At 39.0% G+C, this 24,513-nt stretch overlaps 1 protein-coding gene across 9 annotated transcripts in view; it reads left to right on the top strand.

Moving 5' to 3' along the window:
• Positions 1-11,889: 11,889 nt before the first annotated feature.
• Positions 11,890-24,513, top strand: part of LOC147918094 (uncharacterized) — a 66,871-nt gene continuing 54,247 nt past the window's right edge. For 8 of the 9 annotated variants that reach the window (XR_015556383.1, XR_015556384.1, XR_015556382.1 and 5 more), the window contains exon 1: positions 11,890-11,971. The gene's annotated coding sequence lies outside the window, so the exon portion shown is untranslated. The remainder of the gene's footprint in view (positions 11,972-24,513) is intronic. The other variant, XM_087449061.1, reaches the window with a different exon arrangement.

Below are 24,513 nucleotides of genomic sequence, written 5' to 3'. Positions count from 1 at the left end.
GAAGCAGGCACTCCTCTGTGGGGCTGGGACATGTAATGGATATGTCAGAACACCAGGCTTACGAGGGGATTCAGTCATTGCTGCAGCAAATTCTTATTGACGATGTTTACAGATAGCTTGTTTTCATGTGAATGGTTTTCATTTTAACTTCTTTCTTTCTTGTAAAATTTTGTTTAACTTGTCACTTAAGTGTTATCAGAAACAAGAATAAAGCTCTTACAGCATTTTCTAGACTTGGGAATCCAGCATCTGGGCGATCTCTCCAGGCCCTGCACTGAGGGAGGACCTAATAGAGACCGCGTTGGGGTCGGGCCTGGGCTAGGAGAACAGTGTTGGAATGGTCACTAGACAAATAGGGAAGATAATACGATAGTGTAGTTCAATGGCTCTTAGATTCTTGTAACGCTCCAGAAAAAGGATTTATTCTTCCTTTCTTTAGAAGAAATCCACAAATTTTGTTTCCAGAACTAAAATCTGCTTCATGTGAAAATAGCTTCCAATGTGTATTTATGGTAAACATCTTAGGAAAGCCAAGTTGAGAAAAGTCGTGTTTTTCTTACATTTTTACATTCCACTTTTTTTTCCCCATTTTGCTTTTCCAGAGCATGGGTGGGGAAGTGGGCACACTGGCTCTCACGTATTATCTTGAGAGTTCTTCTTCATATGTATTTGAGCCTTGTTTGTAGGTACTTTCACTCGTGCTGTTGCTCATTTCCAAGTTTTCTGAAGCTACATTTGTCACTAAAGGTGTAGTAACTTAGTCCAGAAAGAAGCGATAGCTACTAATCATGGCTAGAGGCCTCTGCAGAAAAAACTGCATCTTCTGGCCTATAGCTGTTGAAGGAAGGGAATTGTTTTCATAAGATATAGGCCAAATTTTGCAGTTAAAAATTATATGGCCTGTAAGCAAAAGAGATAGGATTTGTGAGTTTTTTAGTATTGAGAAGCTTAGAGTGGAAAGTATAAATTTCCAATTTTGTATCATAAATTTAAAGTCTTGTTTATCGGCAATGCTCTCATTTCTCAGCTCCACTATTTTGCTTTGTTTTAAAAGCCCTGGATTCGGTGCAGCCTGTTTCTCGATTGACGTACAGGATGTCAAAGTGTATGACAGCAATATCTGTCAGCAGGGTCAACATCGTGCCCAGACATGTAGAGCATGCTCCAGCCTTGCCTTATAATACACTTTGGTAATGTAATACAGTGTTCAATGTGTAGAGAACAGTTAGAATAACTAACAAAAATAAAACCAGACAAGATGCAAGCAATAAACCTTCTGTGGGCTAGAAAAGGGAGAAGAGTTGGGAGGTAATGATAGAGGTGGACAACGTGTGAAGGTCTCTGAGAAGGAACCTTGTGTGTTCTCTAAAGGAGGGGGAATGGACTTCCCACGAAGTATGAGCATCTGTCCTCTCTTATTCCGTGTCTGGAACCACACAAGGAGGCCATCTCACAGTATCCTGGGCTCTCCATGCCACCGTGTCAGGAGAGCCATCAAATAGAGCATCAAGGGCAGAGGGTCTAATGGAGCTCTGGTGGCCCTGGGGTGGCATCGAAGAGCTGTTCATTTTTCCTGTATCCTTGAGGAGGGCACAGCTGTTAGCTGAGGGAGAGTGACTTGGTGGACCTGAGAAAGTCTTACATTCTTGATGAGGGACACCAAAGAAGAAGGAGGTGTGGGCCATAAGACAAGAGACCACGTGGGCTGCCTCAGTGAATGCCGCTGTGGACCAATGAGTACATCTGCTGGGCACTGAGTGGGACTGGAGTCTCACTAGATGGCAGCAGAGTGTAGGGCCCAGGATATGAAGGGAGAATCAGATATCTTCCCTTCACCCCCAACCCTACTCCCTACGATGACCCTTCTTCAGGAACTTATATGCCATTTCTCTGAGAAAAGCAGAAAATGACAAACTCTAAATTGGTTGAGTTTAACTTGGAATGACTAAGTTTACTCTGAAAGTGGTAAAATTTTGTTTTCTGCTTTCAAATGCAGCAAACAGTGTCACCAACTCCGAGAACAGTGTAAGGTCTAATCCCTTAATAAATCTCTTGTTCTTGTCACTGAGGGCAGCTCTATTTCTCTAATTCAAACCTGTTATAGAAGTTGGTGTTGGACGTGGTCCCAGAGGAGGAAAACTTTAAGGATTGGTATTCTGAGTTGGTTCTGGATGATTTGGAATTGATTCTTGCATGTGCTTAGATTTAAAGGCAGTAATAACTTTTCTTCCACTGGTAAAAAGGACACTTGTTGTTCACGGCATGCAGTGGAAAATCAGTTACTTAAATGATCATCTGTAGACACCTGTAATCCAATCCCTATGCAAGGCCAAAGGTTTAGGGCTGTCATAGATGCCCTGACCCGGACTTGAGTGGGGAACTTGAAATCCTGAGCTCATAATTTTCTTCCCCCAAGTGCTCCAGGTCACTTGGAAGCAACCAAATCATTCCATGATACTTCTTATATTAGAATGGGCAGCCATCCTGGTTTGTCCAGGACAGAGGGGGCTCCTGGAATGCCCAAACTGGAAAAATCCCAGGCAAACCAGGATGAGATTATATTCACTAAAGTGTTCTATGACAGCAATTACTTGACTGCAGAAATTAGTGCCTTCAGGTACTTGGAAGATGCAGGAAGGATGATTTCTACCCCAGTTCCATGCAATTCGTCTTTCTGGCCTGTTTAGAAGACAGGCAGATCTTGGAGAATGAAAGTGCGTTACTATAAACTTAATCTGCTGGTGACTCCAATTGCTGCTGCTTTTCCAGATGAGATTTTGTTGCTGGAAAAAATCAACACATCCTCCGGCCGTTGGTAATTATCGATCTAGTGAATGCTTTTTCTCTATAGTTGTTAATAAAATTGTTAATAAAAACAATTTGCTTTTAGTGGTACCTTTAGTATCCCACCTCAACTACCTATACCAACTCTCTAGCATTTTGCCATTATCAGGGTGTATCATTCAGGGTTCTTCAGAGAAACAGAACCAATAGGAAATATATATAAATTTATTTATTATGGAGAATTTGCTCACATGGTTATGGAGCCTGAGAAGGCCCACGATCTGACTTTTGAAAGCTGGAGACCCAGGAAAGTTGGTGGTATAATTCCAATCTGGGTCTGAAGGCCTGAGAGCCAGGAAAGCCAATGGTGGAAGGTCCAGTCCAAGGGCAGAAGAAGACTGATGTCCCAGATCAAGCAGGCCGGCACGCAGGAAGCAAAAAAAAAAAAAAATTCCCTTTCCTCTGCCTTTTTGCTCTTTTTTGTTCTTTTTGAAGGCTGTCATTGGATTGGATGAGGCCCATATGCATTGGGGAGGGTAATCTACTTTGCTGAGTCCACCGATTCAAAGGTTAATCTCATCCAGAAACACCCTCACAGACACACTAAAACTGATGTTTAATCTGGGCACTCCTTGGTCCAGTCAAGTTGGCACATAAATTTACCCATCACACAGGGATTAGCAAATTGTTTCTGTAAAGGGCCAGATAGTCAATATTTTAGGCTTTGTGGGCCACACACAGTCTCTTCTCCTGGACTTGCTCCTCCTCCTCCCTCTTCTTCCTCTTCTTTTCAGCAATTTAGAAATGTGAAAACCATTCTTTGTTCCCAGGCTGTACAAAAACAGACTGAAAGGCCAGATTTGACCCGGGGCTCATAGTTTGTCAACTCTTCTAGCCCACAGGTAAGTGAAGCAGCTAATATAACCACCAATTTAAAGATAACTGGAATCTCAGAGTTTTAACAGTTTGCCAAACGTCACTCAAAGAGTAAATGTATTATCTTGGATTTTAAAACCATCCTGTAAGATTCTAAACCTTTCAATCTTTCCATTGCACTAATTTGTTTTCAGATTTTATCTTTTATGCTGACAGCTTTATTTTATTATGACTAATGAGGAGAGATCCTAAGTAATAACTAACTTGTTGACCAATTGCTGTTAGAAAGACTATCTTACCATTGATTCCACTAAGACCGAAATCATTGCATTTGACCAACATTTTCCAGTATTGTACTAATTAATTTAACAAATATTCATTGAAGATCTACCACGTGCAAAGCACTGTGCTAGGAGCTAGAGATATGGTGACAAACATTTTCTCCTTGATCAAATTCTAATCAGGCTCTTCTGAGCTCTTTTCAACTTGGTCTTAACTTTTGGATTTCCACGCTGGTCTCTGCATTGTCCAATTTTAGCAAGTACCCTGCTAAATAATTTAACCAAAATACCCTATCCTTGATATCTGACCATCCTCTATACCTCATCAGGTCCCTCATCCTCCATCATCCTCCAGGTGATATCTGATCACCCTGGTCGCTTTCAGCAAGAACCTTGTTAGGTCAGTTTAGCCAGAGTCTCCCTTACCCCTGACATTTCCTCTTAGTAGGGTTCCATTTACCGACCCCCCTCTACCACTGCTCCCCCTTCCTTTGCTGTAAATTCCCACTTACCCGTGATGTATTCAGATTTGAGTCCAATCTCTCTCCCCCACTACAAAACCTAGTTGCTGTGGTCCTTATTGCTCTCTCAATTGTTCCCCTGAATAAAGTCTGCCTTACTGTTCTTTAACAAGTGTCAGGAATAAATTTTTCTTTAAAAATGACTAGGTATAAGAAAGACCTTCTCCTTGTTCTTTCAGAGATTACTTTCCAGGAAACCAACTTTAAACAAATAATTGAACAATGAAAGGAATGGCCGTTGTGGTATTTGCTCCAGAGGAGAAGTCAGGTTGCTGTAGAGTGACTAGTAAATTACTGCTATCCCATGCGTCAACACTTAGCGTCTGGGGTGGGGAGGGAGGTGCAGTCCATGGAGTGGAGAAGGGAGCTTGGATTAAGGGAGGAAGAGTTTTGGCTGTGTGATTTACTCAAGGTTCTCTTTCCACTACGTATTCCCATCCAGAAGTTCTCAACTGTTTTAATTAAAGTCAAAGCTCCTATAATAAAAGGTCATGTTGGAAACGGTAATTTTAAGATGATGGTTGTACCCTTTAGCTCAGGGATTCTCTAATTGGGTATATGAGCTTATTACAGTGCAGAGCTTACTAATATGCCAGTTTCAAGGCCTCCTTCGAGAGATTCTGAAGGGGGCTAGGAGAATGCAGTTCTACCAAGCACTCCAGGTGACTGAAGTGGGCAGCCCATGATCCACACTTTTGGTAAATATTGCTCAAGACAGAAGGTAAAGGTGTTATATTGGTCTTTGTTCCCTCCACCCCCAAGAAGGAATGTAACAGCTACCTTTAAGTCCCTATCTTTAAGGAAGTTATATCCACTTCAGACCTTTGTTACGGAACCTTCGTCTTTGTCCTCATAGTCTGATTTGCCTCCAGCTATTGTCCACCTCTCTCCTCACTCCCATCCTGACCCTCTGAGGTGTGCTTGGGTTTTCTTGTAATTGTGTGCTTGCCTTGATTTATGTTGTTTTTTCCTTTTTCAGTCATGACTTTTGTTGAATGCTGGCTGCCCCAAAATATTATCCAAACAACTCATTGAGAAGACAGAGCTGATTTATCCTTACTGTGGTGAGGGAGAGCACTGCATCGACAGCATCTTACCATCTTGGAGGGAGGAGGACAAAGCTGGGACACTTACGAGAGTTTCAACGTCCAGTTTAAGCCTGGACTTTCAATACAGGGGCTGAGTTAGAACTGGGTAAGAATCACAGTGTGATAGTTTAAAATGGGTAGATTTTGAGGTGATGGGTTTAGAGGCTGAGGGTGTAAACTCTCATTTATGATTTCTTTTTTTTTTTTTTAATTTTTTGTTTATTGCAGTAACATTGGTTTATAACATTGTAAAAATTTCAGGTGTACATCATTGTACTTCTATTTCTGCATGGACTACATCATGTTCACCACCAAAATACTAATTACAACCCATCACCACACACATGTACCGAATTATCCCTTTCACCCTCCTCCCTCCCCCCTTCCCCTCTAGTAACCACCAATCCAATCTCTGTCCCTATGTGTTTGTTTATTGTTGTTATTATCTACTACTTAATGAAGGAAATCATACGGTATTTGACCTTCTCCCTCTGACTTATTTCACTTTGCATCATACCCTCAATGTCCATCCATGTTGTCACAAATGGCTGGATTTCATCGTTTCTTATGGCTGAGTAGTATTCCATTGTGTATATATACCACAGCTTTTTATCCATTCGTCCCTTGATGGGCACTTAGGTTGCTTCCAAGTCTTGGCTATCGTGAATAAGGCTGCAATGAACACAGGGGTGCATGTACCTTTGCAAATTGGTGTTTTCAAGTTCTTTGGATAAATACCCAACAGTGGAATAGCTGGATCATATGGTAGTTCTATCGTTGATTTTTGAGGAATCTCCATACTGTTTTCCATAGTGGCTGCACCAGTTTGCACTCCCACCAGCAGTGTATGAGAGTTCCCTTCTCTCCACAACCTCTCCAACACATGTTGTTTCCTGTCTTGTTAATTATAGCCATTCTGACGGGCGTGAGGTGATATCTCATTGTAGTTTTGATTTGCATTTCCCTCATAGTTAGTGATTTTGAACATCTTTTCATGTGTCTGTTGGCCATCTGTATATCTTCTTTGGAGAAATGTCTGTTCAGGTCTTTTGCCCATTTTTTAATTGGGTTGGTAGTTTTTGTTGTTGAGATGCATGAATTCTTTATATATTTTGGAGATTAAGCCCTTATCAGAAGTATGGTTTGCAAATATCTTCTCCCAATTGTTAGGTTGTCTTTTCGTTTTGTTGATGGTTTCCTTTGCTGTGCAGAAGCTTTTTAGTTTGATGTAGTCCCATTTGTTTATTTTTTCTATTGTTTCTCTTGCCCGGTCAGATGTGGTGTTTGAAAAGATGTTGCTAAGACTGATGTCGAAGAGCGTACTGCCTATGTTTTCTTCTAGAAGTTTCACAGTTTCAGGTCTTACATTCAAGTCTTTAATCCATTTGGAGTTAATTTTTGTGTATGGTGTAAGGTAAGCATCTACTTTCATTTTTTTGCATATGGCTATCCAGTTTTCCCAACACCATTTGTTGAAGAGACTTTCTTTTCTCCATTGTATGTTCTTGGCTCCTTTGTCAAAGATTAGCTGTCCATAGATGTGTGGGTTTATTTCTGGGCTTTCGATTCTATTCCATTGATCTGTGTGTCTGTTTTTGTGCCAGTACCATGCTGTTTTGGTTACTATAGCTTTGTAGTATATTTTGAAATCAGGGAGTGTGATACCTCCAGCTTTGTTCTTTGTTCCCAGGATTCCTTTAGCTATTCGGGGTCTTTTGTTGTTCCATATAAATTTTAGGATTCTTTGTTCTATTTCTGTGAAAAATGTTGTTGGAACTTTGATAGGGATTGCATTGAATCTATAGATGGCTTTAGGAAGTATGGACATCTTAACTATGTTAATTCTTCCAATCCAAGAGCACGGAATATCTTTCCATTTATTTGTGTCTTCTTCAATTTCTTTCAGAAATGTTTTATATTTTTCGGTGTACAGATCTTTCACCTCTTTGGTTAAGTTTATTCCTAGGTATTTTATTCTTTTTGTTGCAATTGTAAATGGGATGGTATTCTTAATTTCTCTTTCTGCTACTTCGTTGTTAGTGTACAGAAATGCAACTGATTTTTGTATGTTGATTTTGTATCCTGCAACTTGACCATATTCGTTTATTACTTCTAAAAGTTTTCTGGTGGATTCTTTAGGGTTTTCTATATATAAAATCATGTCATCTGCAAATAGTGACAGTTTCACTTCTTCCTTTCCAATTTGGATCCCTTTTATTTCTTTCTCTTGCCTGATTGCTCTGGCTAGGACTTCCAATACTATGTTAAATAGGAGTGGTGACAGTGGGCATCCTTGTCTGGTTCCTGTTCTTAGAGGGATAGCTTTCAGTTTTTCACCATTGAGGATGATATTAGCTGTGGGTTTCTCATATATAGTCTTTATTATGTTGAGGTACTTTCCTTCTATCCCCATTTTCTTCAGAGTTTTTATCATAAATGGATGCTGGATCTTGTCAAATGCTTTCTCTGCATCTATTGAGATGATCATGTGATTTTTGTTCTTCATTTTATTAATGTGGTGTATTACGTTGATTGATTTGCGAATGTTAAACCATCCCTGCATACCTGGAATAAATCCCACTTGATCATGGTGTATAATCTTTTTAACGTATTGTTGTATGCGATTTGCTAGTATTTTGTTGAGGATTTTTGCATCGATGTTCATCAGTGATATTGCCCTGTAATTTTCTTTTTTTGTGTTGTCCTTGTCTGGTTTTGGTATCAGGGTAATGTCAGCTTCAGAGAATGAGTTAGGAGCTTCCCCCTCCTCAATTTTTGGAAGAGTTTGAGAAGGATAGGTATTAAGTCTTCTTTGAATGTTTGGTAGAATTCACCAGGGAAGCCGTCTGGTCCTGGACTTTTATTTTTGGGGAGGTTTTTGATTACTGTTTCGATCTCCTTACTGGTGATTGGTCTATTCAAATTCTCTACTTCTTCTTGATCCAGTTTTGGAAGGTTGTATGATTCTAAGAATTTATCCATTTCTTCCAGATTGTCGAATTGGTTGGCATATAGTTTTTCATAGTATTCTCTTATAATCTTTTGTATTTCTGAGGTGTCTGTTGTAACCTCTCCTCTTTCATTTCTGATTTTACTTATTTGTGCCTTCTCTCTTTTTTCTTGGTGAGTCTAGCTAAAGGTTTGTCTATTTTGTTGATCTTTTCAAAGAACCAGCTCTTGGTTTTATTAATTTTTCTATTGTTTTTTGGTCTCTATTTCATTTATTTCTGCTCTGATTTTTATTATTTCCCTTCTTCTACTGATTTTGGGCTTTGTTTGTTCTTCTTTTTCCAGTTCCTTTAGGTGCATTGTTAGATTGTTTATTTGAGATTTTTCTTGTTTGTTGAGATAGGCCTGTATTGCTATAAACTTCCCTCTTAGAACCGCTTTTGCTGTATCTCATAAATTCTGGCATGTCGTATTTTCATTTTCATTTGTCTCCAGGTATTTTTTGATTTCTTCTTTGATTTCTTTATTAACCCAGTCGTTGTTCAGTAGCATTTTGTTTAATCTCCATGTATTTGTGGCTTTTCTGATTTTCTTCCTATAGTTGATTTCTAGTTTCATGCCTTTGTGGTCAGAAAAGATGCTTGGTATTATTTCAATCTTCTTAAATTTATGGAGACTTGTTTTGTGGCCTAATATGTGATCAATCCTGGAGAACGTTCCATGTGCATTTGAAAAGAACGTGTATTCTTCGGTTTTTGGATGGAATGCTCTGTATATATCTACTAGGTCCATCTGTTCTAGTGTGTCGTTTAAGGCCAATGTTTCCTTATTGATCTTCTGTTTGGATGATCTATCCGTTGGTGTAAGTGGAGTGTTAAAGTCCCCTACTATTATTGTGTTACTGTCTATTTCTGTTTTTATGTCTGTTAATAATTGCTTTATATATTTAGGTGCACCTACATTGGGTGCGTAGATATTTACAAGTGTTATATCCTCTTGTTGGATTGTTCCCTTGATCATTATGAAATGCCCTTCTTTGTCTCGTTTTACAGTTTTTGTTTTAAAGTCTATTTTGTCTGATATGAGTACTGCTACCCCAGCTTTCTTTTCATTGCCATTTGCGTGGAGTATCTTTTTCAATCCCTTCACTTTCAGTTTGTGAGTGTCTTTAGGTCTGAAGTGTGTCTCTTGTATGCAGCATATATATGGGTCTTGTTTTTTTATCCAGTCAGCCACCCTATGCCTTTTAATTGGAGCATTTAGTCCATTGACGTTTAAAGTAGCTATTGATAAGTATGTATTTACTGCCATTTTTTAACTTTTTTTTTTTTTCCTCAGTGTTTTAGTAGTCCTTCTCTGTTCCTTACTTCTTCTATACAGAATTGATGGTCACTTTAGTTTGACCTCTGTCTGAAAGCTGTACTCTTTAACTACCCTCCTCCCTCCTTTTTATGTTTTTGATATCATATCCAACCTCTTTTTGTGCATTTGTATCCATTACGTTCTAATCGTGGAAATAGATAATTTTTCCTATTTGTGGTCTTCTTTTCCCCTTAAATCAGTCCCTTTAACATTTCTTGTAACACTGGTTTCTTGGTGACAAACTCCTTTAATTTTTGCTTATCTGGGAAAATTTTGATCTCTCCTTCCATTTTGAACGATAACCTTGCTGGGTAGAGTATTCTTGGCTGTAAGTTTTTTCCTTTTAGCACTTTAAATATATCGTGCCATTCTCTTCTAGCCTGTAAGGTTTCTGCTGAGAAGTCAGCTGATAGCCTTATGGGGTTTCCTTTGTATGTAACTTGACATTCTCTTGCGGCTTTTAGGATTCTCTCTTTATCTTTAATTCTGGACATTTTGATTATGATGTGTCTTGGTGTGGGCCTCTTTGGGTTTATCTTGTTTGGGGCTCTCTGTGCCTCCTGTACCTGGATGTCTGTTTCCTTCCTTAGGTTAGGGAAGTTTTCATCTATTATTTCTTGAAATAGATTCTCTGCCCCCTTGTCTCGCTCTTCTCCTTCCGGGACACCTATAACACGGATGTTAGTGCGCTTGATGTTGTCCCAGAGGTCCCTTAGACTGTCCTCACTCTTTTTAATTCTTTTCTTTTACCTGTTCACCTTGGGTAATTTCTTCTAGTCTTTCTTCCAGCTCACAGATCCGTTCTTCTGTATCCTCTACTCTGCTTTTGAGTCCCTCTAATGAATTTTTCATTTCCAGTATTGTATTCTTCATTTCTGATTGGTTCTTTTTATATCTTCCATTTCTTTGTTGACATTCTCACTGAGTTCATCTATTCTTCTCCCCAGATCAGTGAGCATCCTTAACACTCTTAGTTTGAACTCTCTGTCGGGTAGGTTGCTCATTTCTGTTTCACTTAGTTCCTTTTCTGGGGTTTTGTCCTGTTCCCTTACTTGGAATGTATTCTTTTGCCTCCTCATTTTGCCTCTTTCCCTGTGCTTGTGTCTATGTATTAGGTAGGTCAGCTACGTCTCCTGCTCTTGAATAGGTGACCTTATGTAAGTGATGCCTTAGGAGGCTTCCAGTGTGCTTCCCTCAGTTCTCAATGTTCCAGGGGTGGCCCCTATGTGGGCTACGTGTGTCCTTCTATTGTGGCCTGTTAGCTCTCCCTATAGGTGCCCAGGGAGGCTGAGTTATGCTCCTGGCCAGCTGTTGTAATGCTCAGCTGCTTGTAGTTGTTGTGGGCCCTTCAGTCTCTTTATCAGGTGTGGGGATCCCCAGCACAGTTGGCTGCAAGTTCTAATACCACATATGTGTTGCAGTATTTCTTTTAAGTGAGTAGGCCCCCAGTGTGGCAGGTTGTTAGGCTCAGGGCCTTAGAATTGCTGTAAACCTCTAGCCTATTAGGTCTCTTGTCAGCTCTCTGAGGATTGCAGCTGGGTGGGGCTGCCCTAAGGCACAGGAGCACCCAATTGTTTCAGGCTTTGGAAGGTGGGGCAAACCTCCTATGTGGGTCTTTGAGAAGCACAAGTCTTCTGCAGCTGACAAGCCCTGTTGCCCACAGGTCCACACACACAGTCAACACAGTCCTGCCCCGTGTGAGCGCCCCGCTCTCCCCAAGCGGACCCAGTCTCTCCACGGCAGGAGCCCCACACACTCCGCCACCACCCCAGACTCTCCACCCGCTCCTTGTGCACACCCTGCCCCGCTCAAGTCAGCTCAGTTGCCAGGCTGCAGAGAATCCAGTCACCAATCTATGCAGGCCCACACGTTGCCTGAGGGCTTGTTGTTGGGTGGGGCCAGTCTCTAGGGTGGGCTGCCTGCCCTGGCTGAGCTGGATTAAACCGGTGCTCTAGCGGGTGGAGCAGACCCTGGGCTAGCAGGTCTCAGGGAGAACTCCAATGGCGTCTGTGTCAGCACGCTCACACCAGGCCACAACAATGGCCGCCGCCAATGTCCCAGTCCCTGGAGAGGTCTCACCCCTCACCGAGATGCACTCAGGGCCTATTAGGTGAGTCTCTTGTCACCGAAGCACTGTGCACCTTTCTTTCTGGTGATTTTAGGATGCTTTCTGGAACGGGTGAGTTTGTGCGTGGGCCCTTTAAGAGCCAGTTTTAGTTTCTTTGTGAACCGGGTTTTCTGGGGGTGCTCCCCAATACTTTAGTAGCAGCACAGTCAGATATTATGCCGCTGGTCTCAATTGTGCTGGGTCCACAAAATGCCCACAGCGGGGGCGCTCCCCGGCTCAGGGCCCCGCGCCTCCAGGGAGGCTGCGTACCTGTGAGCTGCTCCCGGCGGCCGTGAAGCTGGCGACTTGTGAAGGCGGCGTTTTTCCTCTCCAGAAGGGAGTCCCTGCCTCTTCCACCTCAGTTAGGATTGTCCGTTGTTGCAGGAGTTCCTCTTATCCAGTATTTCAGTTCTGTCTCAGGGGTAATTTTTCCACGAGTAGTTGTAAATTGGCTGTGTCCACGGGAGGAGGTGAGTTCAGAGTCTGCCTACGCCGCCATCTTGACTCCTCACGTCCACAAGTGTCTCATTTATGATTTCTATTGAAGAGTTTATGGGTCTTTCATGAAGTTCTTGCTATGAACAAAAAAGTTATTTGCAACTTTTGTCTTCCTGGGCAAGAGATTCCTGGAATAGTAAGGTTATATTGATGATGACAGTGCAATCATAAAGTCGTGTAAATGTAGATAGGATGATGTGTGGGTGAAGATGGTTTTGGCTCTCACTTCTAAAAAATAAAAATGATTCTAACTTTACGTATTTTTCATTCATTTATTTATAGGTTTGATTTTACTGGTGCAAATGAAAGCATAATTTTTTCTTCCCCAGAAAAGTCTCAAGTTTGTTATATCTCCTGGGTTCTTTTATGCTTGAGAACGTTTGTGGCTTTTTTAATGTGGAAAGCCTTTTGGTGGGATATAGTGTTCTTAGGGAACACTTTCTTTCCTTCAGAAAGAAATACAAAAAAATATTTTCTAACAGTTTTCCTATGTACATTTGGATATAGAAGTTAGAAATAATTTCTACTAATAAGATCACATCCACTACTTTTTATATTAAAGTTTAAAATTTAAGTTCACATAATTTTAAAGGAAGAAAAAGAAATGGATGAAACTGAAGGAATTACTAAATTTAAGTGAGTGTTTCTCCACCAAAAGAGAAATTATTTTGTAAAGAATCCTTCTAACATTAACAATGAAAGGTTATGAAAAAAATTAAGTCTTTGGAAACATTTTTTCCATGATATGTTTTATTTTATATTATCTATTATTGCCCTCTTATGATAAATGATAATAGTTGTACTCTTATGTTTACCCCCTATTTCTTCCTTCCTCCTGCTGATTTTTTAGGTAAGTTATCATTTTCATTTTTTCAAGTATATGACATTTCAATGCTGTTCTGTAACTACAAATCTTGCTGTCAATTGTTTCACCACAACTTATCTAGTTAAGAGTATCTTTATTTTGATTCATCTCTTGGTTGGTTAGATTTCACTGTCAAGTAGATTTTCCGTCCAAAAAAGGTGCATAGATATTGTGTTCCTGAGATCTTGCACATGTGAACTTAATTACTTTTATTTTTGAAGTATAATTTGGCAGCATATGAACTTCCTGGGTTACGTTTCCTCAATAGTCTGTAGACATTGGGTTTCTTTCCTTTAGAAACTCACTCCATTGTTTTTTAGGACTGAATATCATGGAGATGTCAGGCCAGCTTGATTTTTTTCCTTCTATGTGACTGGTTGTATTAGTTAGGGATCTCCAGAGAAACAGATTCAATAAGAGATTTTCTATCTATCTGTCTATCTCTCTCTCTCTCTATCTCCTGTTGGCTCACAGGATTATGGAGACTGAGAAGTTCTAAGATCTGCAGTGAGTAAGCTGGAGATCCAAGAGAGGTGGAAGTGTAGTTCCAGTCCAAACCCAAAGACCTGAGATCCAGGACAGCCAAATACCAAACTGTGTTTCCATTTCGAGGGCAGGAGAAGACTGATGTCCCAGCTCCATCAGTTAGGCAGGCAAACATTCCTCTTACTCAGTTTGTTCTATTCAGGGCTTCAATTGATTGGATGAGGCTCAACCACATTAGAGAGGGCCCTCTCTTTACTCAGTCTACAGATTCAGATGTTAATCTCATCCAGAAAAACCTTCACTGGCACACCCAGTTTAGGAAGCAAGTAAATTTTCTTTTTTTTTTCTTTTTTATTTTATTTTTTTTTATTGGTTTATAACATTGTAAAAATTTCAGGTGTACATCATTGTACTTCTATTTCTGCATAGATTACATCATGTTCACCACCAAAATACTAATTACAACCCATCACCACACACATGTACCAAATTATCCCTTTCACCCTCCTCCCTCCCCCCTTCCCCTCTGGTAACCACCAACCCAATCTCTGTCCCTATGTGTTTGTTTATTGTTGTTACTATCTACCACCTAATGAAGGAAATCATACAGTATTTGACCTTCTGCCTCTGACTTATTTCACTTTGCATTATACCCTCAATGTCCATCCATGTTGTCAGAAATGGCTGGATTTCATCGTTTCTTATGGCTGAGTAGTATTCCATTGTGTATATATACCACATCTTCTTTATCCATTCGTCCCTTGATGGGCACTTAGGTTGCTTCCAAGTCTTGGGTATTGTGAATAACGCTGCGATGAACACAGGGGTGCATGTACCTTTGCAAATTGGTGTTTTCAAGTTCTTTGGATAAATACCCAACAGTGGAATAGCTGGATCATATGGTAGTTCTATTCTTGCTTTTTTGAGGAATCTCCATACTGTTTTCCATAGTGGCTGCACCAGTTTGCACTCCCACCAGCAGTGTATGAGAGTTCCCTTCTCTCCACATCCTCTCCAACACATGTTGTTTCCTGTCTTGTTAATTATAGCCATTCTGACGGGCGTGAGGTGATATCTCATTGTAGTTTTGATTTGCATTTCCCTGATAGTTAGTGATTTTGAACATCTTTTCATGTGTCTGTTGGCCATCTGTATATCTTCTTTGGAGAAATGTCTGTTCAGGTCTTTTGCCCATTTTTTAATTGGGTTGGTAGTTTTTTTGTTGTTGAGATGCATGAGTTCTTTATATATTTTGGAGGTTAAGCCCTTATCAGATGTATGGTTTGCAAATATCTTCTCCCAATTGTTAGGTTGTCTTTTCGTTTTGTTGATGGTTTCCTTTGCTGTGCAGAAGCTTTTTAGTTTGATGTAGTCCCATTTGTTTATTTTTTCTATTGTTTCTCTTGCCCGGTCAGATGTGGTGTTTGAAAAGATGTTGCTAAGACCGATGTCGAAGAGCGTACTGCCTATGTTTTCTTCTAGAAGTTTCACAGTTTCAGGTCTTACATTCAAGTCTTTAATCCATTTGGAGTTAATTTTTGTGTATGGTGTAAGGTAAGCATCTACTTTCATTTTTTTGCATGTGGCTATCCAGTTTTCCCAACACCATTTGTTGAAGAGACTTTCTTTTCCCCATTGTATGTTCTTGGCTCTTTTGTCAAAGATTAGCTGTCCATAGATGTGTGGGTTTATTTCTGGGCTTTCGATTCTATTCCATTGATCTGTGTGTCTGTTTTTGTGCCAGTACCATGCTGTTTTGGTTACTATAGCTTTGTAGTATATTTTGAAATCAGGGAGTGTGATACCTCCAGCTTTGTTCTTTTTTCCCAGGATTCCTTTATCTATTCGGGGTCTTTTGTTGTTCCATATAAATTTTAGGATTCTTTGTTCTATTTCTGTGAAAAATGTTGTTAGAACTTTGATAGGGATTGCATTGAATCTATAGGTTGCTTTAGGAAGTATGGACATCTTAACTATGTTAATTCTTCCAATCCAAGAGCACGGAATATCTTTCCATTTCTTTGTGTCTTCTTCAATTTCTTTCAGAAATGTTTTATAGTTTTCGGTGTACAGATCTTTCACCTCTTTGGTTAAGTTTATTCCTAGGTATTTTATTCTTTTTGTTGCAATTGTAAATGGGATGGTATTCTTAACTTCTCTTTCTGCTACTTCGTTGTTAGTGTACAGAAATGCAACTGATTTTTGTATGTTGATTTTGTATCCTGCAACTTGACCATATTCGTTTATTACTTCTAAAAGTTTTCTGGTGGATTCTTTAGGGTTTTCTATATATAAAATCATGTCATCTGCAAATAGTGACAGTTTCACTTCTTCCTTTCCAATTTGGATCCCTTTTATTTCTTTCTCTTGCCTGATTGCTCTGGCTAGGACTTCCAGTACTATGTTAAATAGGAATGGTGACAGTGGGCATCCTTGTCTGGTTCCTGTTCTTAGAGGGATAGCTTTCAGTTTTTCACCATTGAGGATGATATTAGCTGTGGGTTTCTCATATATGGTCTTTATTACGTTGAGGTACTTTCCTTCTATCCCTATTTTATTCAGAGTTTTTATCATAAATGGATGCTGGATCTTGTCAAATGCTTTCTCTGCATCTATGGAGATGATCATGTGATTTTTGTTCTTCATTTTATTAATGTGGTGTATTAATTGATTAATTGATTGATTTGTGAATGTTAAACCATCCCTGCATACCTGGAATAAATCCCACTTGATCATGGTGTATAATCTTTTTAACGTATTGTTGTATGCGATTTGCTAGTATTTTGTTGAGGATTTTTGCATCGATGTTCATCAGTGATATTGGCCTGTAATTTTCTTTTTTTGTGTTGTCCTTGTCTGGTTTTGGTATCAGGGTAATGTCAGCTTCGTAGAATGAGTTAGGGAGGCAAGTAAATTTTCTAATGCATCTTCTCAAGAGTGTTAGTCCCAATACAAAGTCAAAGCAAAATATTTAAGACAAACTTCAATATAAATGTAAATATACATATTTAAGACAAAAATAGTTACACATTCCCCACAGAGAAGAGAAGTAGAAAGTATGCACAAGAAGAACCAAATTCCTGCTTAATGTGGGTCGACACGTCTGTGGAATGTTTCAGACATACATACAAGGATTGGTGGAGTGTACTTAATAAATAAAAAAACATTTTCCCTAAAATTTCAGGGTTTGGGTTTTGCTTAGTTGCACCTTAATATTTTGCAGCTACATTTGCTCTTTTTAACGAGTCAAGCCTTCTGCATTATCCAGAATGATGCCGTCTGTTGTATTCTTAGGGATGTTACTAACAGGAACGGTCTGTGTGTGGACTTATCTCATCTAGCTGACGTGCTAATGAATTCTAGGGGAACAATTGTGTTTTATTGAATTAGTTACATTTATGTAACTGGAATTGCTGTCATTTTCTCCTGTGTAAAACCTTAATTCCCTTGTTCAAATTGCTCAAAATAGGTCGCCATTGAATGCTGTCAAATAGGTACCAAAATGAGTTTTGCAGTCACAGATTACCCTGGTGCCTTTATTTAACGCAATCACTTTGAACATTAAACCAGATGGGCTCATTATCTTCTCTCTTCAACATGCCTCATAGTTAAGGAAAAATTAGCATTTATCTAGAATAAGAATGTTTTATTCTTTCTCAACTCAGAACTTGTACTCTGCCTCTTTGATCAGAATTAGCTCTGCTCCCCTGGTTTGTAGATTTCCAGTCTTATGAATTCATTATGTTGTCCTTTTATTTTCAAGAACAAGCTGTGTACCCTTTAGAGTACATTAGGATAAAATTGGCTTTGCTAGTTATTGTCAAAAGAAAGTGGAAAAGATTAGAAATTAAGTCTAGTTTAGTAGATATTTATTGAACATCTAATATATGCTTGTTGTTGTGAGGGAAAAAACCATAAGAAATGATGTTGCTTATTTCACTCAAAACTGACATGAGTCAGTTCAAATTAATTGTTCAAGTTAATGGTGCAAACTTTAAGTGGTATTTTGGACATTTCATCTTTTATCTTGTATAGCAGGAGAAATATCAACATAAAAAGGTTGGACTTTGGTTCATTCACACAACAAATGCTTGGTGAGCTCTTACCATATGTAATGGAATATAATTGTTCCGCCTGCACGATGCTGGGAAAATCGTAGAAAAGGATTGTATAGGGATCAGAGTCTTCTACTAAAAGGCAATTTCTGAGCTTTATAATGACCCCGCATTTTGGAATTTTTTTTGTTTTTTCACTAGAGTAAAAGTATCCAACTGATGGTCTACAACCCAAATCTGACTTACAGACCTGGTATGTCTACTTTGTACGTTGTTCTTAAGTTTTTTTGAGCCAACAGTTAAAACTCAGAAAATTTCATATAAAATATTTGGATCCTAAACATAATCTGGCAACACTGGGTCTGACCTTTTGCACGGTAATAAACGCCGTCCTTTATGTAGGGTGGGCCCTGTCGTATTTGCCATGGACACAAGCACTCGCAATTGGCTCTCCACTCCCAGGCCAATGCCAGGGGCTGTTTACCATTGTGCCACACTGTTAGTTTTCTCACAGTAGGGAACTAGTTCTCTGTACTATGTCTTAAAAGTGGGAAAATGAAAAATAGACCCACAGGTCAATGTACTTCAAGAGAAATGGAAGAAAGTACATTTCTCTCTAGATGTGAGGAATATTCAGCAATCTTTAATACACAATCAAAATATATGTATTATACCAATATTTTTCACTAATTTATGTTACCTCTTTGGTGACAGAGTTTATGACTTTGGCTTTTAGAGCAAACCTAAACATTCAGACAGTGAAGAACTAACAAAACGGAACAGAGACTAGAGTTGCCAAAATTCATAGTATAATTCCTGTAGGGTCATCCATATTTCTTTGAAGTTTTACCATATAAGCCATAAACTTAATTGAATCACTGAGCAAATTCATTTGAGAAAAATTATGTTTACTTTATCTTTGAAAAGTTTATATATTTTCTTCTTTCAAAGTCAATAAAATAAATTTTATCTATATTATAGAGCATTCAGTTATAAATCAGTTACCTAGTCAATATCCCTCCCTTCTTTCTCCTTTACTAACAGAAGCCTTATTCTTTTGAGGCATCAATGAAACTATGAAAAATTCTCATCTCCCAGACTCCCTTGCAGCTTGAGGTAGCTATATGACCTAGACAATGAGATATAAGTGGAATTTTCCTGGATGGGCCTTCTGAGAAAGCCACTTTTTGTTAATATTAAGCACAGCTGCAGTTGGCATATTCCTTTTTTTGTACTTTATCCTCAACCTTCTTCCTGCCTAAAATGCATGCACAGTTCCTGAAGATGGACCAGCCATTTTGGGACCATAAGGACAAAAGCTACATGCTCAAGTAGAGTAGAAGAAAGTTAGATGGAACCTGACTCCTTTATGCTTTTATGGAGTTACCATGACAGACCTGGGTTACCTACTTTCATAGTTCTAGTCACTTAGAAAAAATATTGCTCTATTTAGTTAAACTTCTGTAGTCAGGTTTCTGATGTACACAGCCAAGTACAACACATAACTAATAAAGCATCTAAAATATGGAAGTGGATTGCTACAAATGACAGATCCTAATATGCAGAGAAGCTGGAACTTTGTAAGGCAAAATCCCGAGAGAGAAAATCCAAGTCTAGATCTGGCCATTTTAAACTAGTGTGGCAAACTCATCCCTGTTTGCCTAGGACTACTCTAGCCTTAAAACCAAAAGTTCTACATCCTGAGAACACTCTCAGTCCTGAGCAAACCAGATGGTTGACTACCTTACTACAAGCAAGGGTAGAAGGAAGTACGCTTTTAATAAAGGACATACTCTTGACTTCAGCCTACAATCTATAATGACTGAGAGCTTTGTGAGAATAAAAGTGCCAACTGATTTAGTATCTGTCACCAAAGCCAATGCAAGCAAAGTTGTACCCTTAGCAAGAGATCATATTGGGGCCCCAAGTCTCTCCTAAGCTTAGATGTCTCCTAAGACATCCTAAGAGAATGTCTGCACAAGAGCTTTGATTGTAATTCTTCTACAAGGAAATGAACAGAAGGAATTGAACTTATTTTTTGAGGGAATTCTATTGCCAAAGATATACAAACTTAGCAAGCAACGGTCTGTGATTGTTCAACCTCTGAGGTTATCACTGGACCCTCCAAACATACACCATGTACAGGTGAGTTATGAACCGTGCGGCCGCAGGTAAGACGCTCTCCGCGATGTGCACCTCACTCATAGCCCTGGGGGGCAACAGACAAAGGGAATTCCCCTGAGAGCAGAACTGAGGTGGTGGAGGGAGTGGGCAGGGAGAAGATCTGGAGCGGCCCTGTCTGTAAGGTGAGTCTAATCAGCAGCCGCACGTGGCTGTTGAGCATTGAAACGTGGCTGTTCCACACCGAGACGCGCTGTATGTGCTGAATACTCTCTGGATTCCGAAGACTTAGTATGGAAAAAGAATATAAAATATCTAATTAATACTTTTTCCACATTGATTATAAGTTGATATAACCCAATATATTGGGTTAAATAAAATGTAATACTAAAATTAATTTCATCTGAGTTTTCTGGGTGACGGTCAGAAAGATGACAGAATAGGAAGTCCCAGCCTGTCTTTATGAGAAGTCCAGAATCCAGTCAAGAAGTTGCAGACAAACACAGAACAGAAAACAGCTGCATTGAAATGGGTAAGAAGAGCAATTTCACTTCATCTGCATCAGCCCCCTCCCTAAACGGGCACAGCTCAGCACCGAGAGAGATCGGCTCAGCCTGCGACTTCTACAGTTGTGTGTGGAGGAGAGTGGAGCATGTGCCTGGCCTCCCTGCTTTTTGCTGTGCCCCCCAAGGGACTGGTTTCTCCCTTGCCTTGTACCAAGTACTGAAGGAATCAGCGTTATCTGGATGCCTTGGACAGGTAGGAACAAAGGAAAAGGGGAGGGAAGCTTCCTGAAGCCAGCACAGATCTGCAAGATCGGGAAAAGTCAGAACTGAGTCTTCTCCCCCAGTAGGGAGGGAGAGGAGGGCAATGTGTCTCCACTGTCCTGGTCTTTCACCGCACTTCCTGAAGGGCTGGTTCCTGTCTTGCCTCACTTGGACAGCTGAAGGAACTCCCATAGTCCGGACTCTTAGGGCAGCTAAGAACAAAAGAAGAGGGGCAGGTGGCTGCCTGCACCTGGCTGGCTCTGGGAGATTGAGAAAAGGCACAGAACTGAGGCCTCTCCCCCAGGAGGGAGGGAGAAGAGTGGAACATGTTTCCAACATCTCCAGTGTTTTATGTCTCCAACATCTCTGATGTTTCATGTGTCTAATATATCTGGTGTTTCTGGCTCAATTCAGTGCCTCCCTGAGAGGTCAGTTTCTGTCTCACCTCACACCAAATGCCAAAGGAACCAGCATAGTCAGACACCAGAAGGAGAAAGAGATTGACCACAGGATCCTAAAAAAAAAAAAAAAAAAAAAGACTGGACACCTGGGGCAGCTAGGTACAAAGGCCTGGAATCTAGCCAGGTTGATTGGTGAAAGTCTTTCCTAGTCAAAGGCATTCCATAAAGTCTGGGAGAGGTGGCTGATTCTTCATATGTGCAGACACCAACGAAAAGCTATGAGAAACATGAAGAATCAGGAAAACAGGAAACGATCAAAGGAATAAAATAAATTTCCAGTAACTGACCCTAAATAAATGGAGATATATGAATTTCCTGACAAAGAATTCAAAATAATCATCTTAAAGAAGTTGTCTTAGTCCTTTTGGGCTGCTATAACAAAATATCACAGACTGGATAGCATATAAAAAACAGAAAGTTATTCCTCACAGTTCTGGAAGCTCGAAGTCCAAACTTAGGGTGCCAGCATGTCCAGGCAAAGGCTCTTTTCTGGATCTCACACTTCTCATTGTATCATCACATGTGGAAGGGGCTAAGAGCTCTGTGGGATCTCTTTCATAACAGTACTAATTTCATCTTATGACCTAATTACTTCCCAAGGCCCCACCTACTAATACCTTTGGGTGTTAGGATTGTAACATATGAATTTTTGGGGGGTGGGGTGGGAGGGAGGACACAAACACTACTCAATCAAAAGACAATAGAGTGGCTGGTGGATAAAATACAAGATCTAATTACATACTGTCTATAAGAGACTCACTTTAGATTTAAGGATACACATAGGCTGACAGTGAAAAGATGGAAAAAGATATTCCATGCAATGGTAACCAAAAGAAAGCAAGGGTGGCTTATACTTATATTAAACAAGATAGATTTCAAGTTAAAAACTGTCACAGAAAATGTCATTATATAATTGATAAAAGGGTCAATTCATCAGGAAGCTGTGACAATTATAAACATATTTGCACCCAACAACAGATCACCTAAATATATAAAACAAACATTGACAGATCTGAAGGGAGAAATGACAGCAATATAATAATAGTAGGAGACTTAAATATCGCACTTTCAATGGTGAGTAGAACATTCAGGAAGAAAATCAATAAGAAAACAGTGGGCTTAAACAATACCTAAACCAAATGGACATATATACATACAGAACATTCCAACCAACAGCAGAATATACGTTCTTTTCAAGTGCACATAGAACATATCCAGGATAGATCACATGTTAGGTGACAAAACAAGTCTTAACAAATTCAAGAAGGTTGAAATTATACCAAGTATCTTTTCTGACCATACTGGAATGAAACTAGAAATCAGTAAAAAAAAAAAGGAAAACTGGAAAATTCACAAATATGTGGAAATTAAACAACACATTCTTGAATGTCCATTGGATCAAAGAAGAAATCAAAAAGGAAATTAGAATATATCTCAAGATAAATGAAAATGAAAACACAACATACCAAAACTTATGAGATGCAGCAAAAGCAGTACTGAGAGAAGTTTATAGTGATAAATGCCTACATTAAAAAGAAGAAATATCTTGAATAAACTTTACATCCAAGGAACTTGAAAAAGAACAAACTCAGCCCAAAGTAATCAGAAGGGAGAAAATAATAAAGATTAGAATAGAAATAAATGAAATAGAGGATTAAAAAAATAGAAAAAATCAATATAATAGAGTTGATTTTTTTGAAAAGATAAACAAAATTGACAAACCCTAAGCTATACTAAGAAAAAAAGAAAGAAGACTCACATAAATCAGGTCATAAATGAAAGAGGAGACATTACAATTGTCACATAAAAAGGATTATCAGAAACTATTTTGCACAATTATATACCAATAAATTGGACAACCTAGAAGAAATGAATAAATTCCTAGAAACATGCAATCTACCAAGACTGAATTGAGAAGAAATAGAAAACCTGAACAGACTAATAACAAATAAGGAGAATGAATCATTAATCAGAAATCTCCCAACAAAGAAAAGACCAGGACAGGATCGCTTCACTGGTGAGTTCTACTAAACATTTAAAGAATTAACTTTAATTCTTCTTAAAGTCTTCCAAAAAATTAAAGAAGAGAGTATACTTCCAAACTTATTTTGCAAGGCCAGCATCATCCTGATTCCAAAGCCAGATAAAGATACTACAAGGAAAGAAAACTATAGGCCAATATCCCTGATGAGTATGAATACAAAAAGCTCAACAAAATACTAGAAAACAGAATTCAACAGCACATTGAAAGGATCATACACTATGATAAAGTTGGATTAATCCTTGGAATGAAAGGATGATGCAACATATGAAAATCAATTAATTTCATATACCACATTAATAGAATGAAGGATAAAAATCTCATGATCATCTCAATAGATGCAGAAAAATTGTTTGAGAAAATTCAACACCTTTTCATGATAAAAACTCCCAGCAATCTAGTTATAAAAGAAATTTACCTTAACATTATAAAAGTCACATATGGAAAGCCCACAGCTAACATCATACTCAACAGTGAAAAACTGAAAACTTTTCCTCTAAAATCAGAAAGAAGACAAGGATGCCCTCTCTCACAAGTTCTAGTCAATATAGTACTGGAAGTCCTAGCCAGAGCAACTAGGCAAGAAAAAGTTATAAAAGTCATCCAAATCAAAAAGGAAGAAGTACAATTACTTGTTTGCAGATAATATGATCTTATACGTAGAAAACACTAAAGTCTCCAGATAAAAACTGTTGACAAATAAGCAAATTCAGTAAAGTTTCAGGGTACAAAATCAACATACAAAATTCAGTTGCATTTCTATACACCAGCAATGAACTATCCAAAAAGGAAATTAAGGAAACAATCTGTTTACAATAACATCAAAAAAATTACTCAGAAATAAACATAAACAAGGAGGTAAAAGATGTGTACACTGAAAACTACAAAACATTGCTGAATGAAATTAAAGACACAAATAAATGGAAGGCATCCTGTGTTCATAAATTGGAAGACTTAACATTGTTAAAATGTCCACACTACACAAAGCGATCTGCAGATTCAATGTAATCCCTATCAAAGTCACAATGGCATTTTTTACAAAAACAGGAAAAACAATCCTAAAATTCGTATGGAACACAAAGGACCTTAAATAGCCAGAGCAATCTTGAGAAAGAAGAACACAGCTGGGGGCATCACACTTCCTGATTTCAAAACACATTACAAAGCTACAGTAACTAAAACAGTATGGGACTGGCATAAAGACAGACATATAGACCAATGAAGCACAATAGAGAGCCCAGAAATTAATCC

The sequence above is a fragment of the Ceratotherium simum genome, chromosome 2 (genome assembly GCF_057802395.1).
Source record: "Ceratotherium simum simum isolate JZ-2026a chromosome 2, ASM5780239v1, whole genome shotgun sequence".
In the NCBI taxonomy this organism is placed as follows: Eukaryota; Metazoa; Chordata; class Mammalia; order Perissodactyla; family Rhinocerotidae; genus Ceratotherium; species Ceratotherium simum.
The sequence above is the reverse complement of the archived record's forward strand: the minus strand, read 5'-3'. Positions and strand labels throughout refer to the sequence as shown.